We start from the raw sequence: 2122 nt of genomic DNA, 5'->3' as shown, positions 1-2122 counted from the left end.
ACAAGACCAAACAAGGTACTATTATGGTGAAAGGAAGATTACATCACATCAGAGGCATCCCAAGCTCCTATACATTATTTTTCTACACCTCCGGAAGTGGTACAAACTAGGTCATATCCCACGAGTCACGCAGGACGATAGACGACACAGCTAGTATGAACTAGTGATACTACCTCTAACTCAGACCGATCCGTAGTAGTCCTCGTAGAAGTTACCTCCATAGCCTGGAAGCTCAACATGATCATCCGGGAACAGACGATCCCGCGGAGCTTGAGGACCATAGGGGCTAGGATGAGGTCTTGGACCAACAGACGGTGGCCTGCGGGGACCGCGAGGTGGGGTGATGCCTCCTACATCACGCCAACCCATCACGTCTGGCAGAGCAGATCTCACAGGATAGAGATCGCGCATATCCGAATATCCAGCTTGCACCGCCGGTGCAAACCGAGTCAACGTGGCCCAATGGTCAGCACGGGTATTGAAAAGCTCTAGCCTCAAGGCCCGATTTTCACAGTCCTTATCCTCGAGCATCTCAGCAGTGGTGCGAGTCCGTGAATCCTCCTGAGTGGGGTCAGCATAGATAGCCTGGAGATACCCTTGTGCTCCCGGAAGTGATCCTGGCATATACCGGAAATCAGAGTCCCGAAATAGGCCAGACCTGACTCGCATGATGGTCATCATAGAGTAGGCGGCGTCCTGCACAGCCATCTCAATAGTAACCCCGAGTCCATAGGAGCAGTGAAGGGGCTCGGTGGATCCAGGATAAGATGGAAATATCCTGACAGTGCAGAGATACTGGCTTTGATTAAAGTCTCGGAATTGCTCTTCGACCGTGTACTCAGGATACCAACGGTATCCAGCCTCAGTCATTACCCTGACCAACATGGCGGTATGGCCGGGTACATCTAGGCATCGAGTCAGGCGAACCACTTGATTGAGGTCGCGAGTGGCCATCTGAAAGCACAACCATAATGCAAAGGCATTAGAATTTCTAGCAAAATTTCGGCAGCATAACAGCTGTAAATGCTCAAGAAGGATTTTGAGACATTTGACAAAGGATTTCATACACACTCAACATCATCATATCAAAGTTCTGAGTCCATCCTAACAACATAATGTGGTAGTAGAACTGAACTAGGCTTGTATCCATCAAACCTATAAGGTACTACTGATTAGTAACACGTGATCCTGATAGAGAGAATAGATCCTAATTCCTTAACCCCCGGTGGAAGAATAGACTGACTCAGATCAGAATGTCATAAGATAAAGGAGTAAAAAGAGCCTTACGTTCCAACCCACAAACAATTCCCCTACATATAACTAAAGAATTTCTAGACTCAACATCGACCAGTTTGGCTTGGAGAACCTACAGGCAGTCCGGCTCTGATGCCAACGCTGTCAGGACCCCGACTCGATGTCACATCGATCTAGCTTGTAACACCTCATATCACTTTGCGGCCTCACGCACGGTATTCCCACGGGTGTCGCCTTACCTTTGCCCGGGACCGTTTGCGCCTTTTGGCTCACGTATATGATAGTGTCGCTAGCATCCATATGATAAGGAGCCCGGGCTGACATGACTAGTCGTAAACCCAAAGTGGCACAGACTTACAGGGACAGGCATCCATGACCCAGCTTCGAACGTGTCGGTCATCAGCAAGTGGGTCCGGGCTGTAGCACTGGGCTAGCAGGACTCCGGTAAACCGGGCTGTAGCGGGCTAACAGGACTCCGGTACTCAATGCGTGACATTTCCCCGAAGGGACAGACACAGGAACGAAGAAGGACACATGCCGGCCAGCCTAAGTGTTCCAGAGCAGTAGCAAGCTACCATGGCTCAGCGGTAACACTAGGAGACATTTCCCGGTAAGAGAGGCTACTAAAGATAAACAACTAGATAGTCAGATCCCACACATACCAAGCATTTCAATAACATACACACAATATGCTCGATATGTGCAAATACAACATGGCATCACAACATGACTCTACGACACAAGTACTTTATTTAAGGCTCAGAGAGCCATACATAACATACACATAGGTACGGGTCACACGACCCAGCATTCAAGTCATACAGTCATACAAACCAGCAGCGGAAGTAGCTTGTCTGGGTACAGACAA

The sequence above is a fragment of the Triticum aestivum genome, chromosome 5A (genome assembly GCF_018294505.1).
Source record: "Triticum aestivum cultivar Chinese Spring chromosome 5A, IWGSC CS RefSeq v2.1, whole genome shotgun sequence".
In the NCBI taxonomy this organism is placed as follows: domain Eukaryota; kingdom Viridiplantae; phylum Streptophyta; class Magnoliopsida; order Poales; family Poaceae; genus Triticum; species Triticum aestivum.
The sequence above is the reverse complement of the archived record's forward strand: the minus strand, read 5'-3'. Positions refer to the sequence as shown.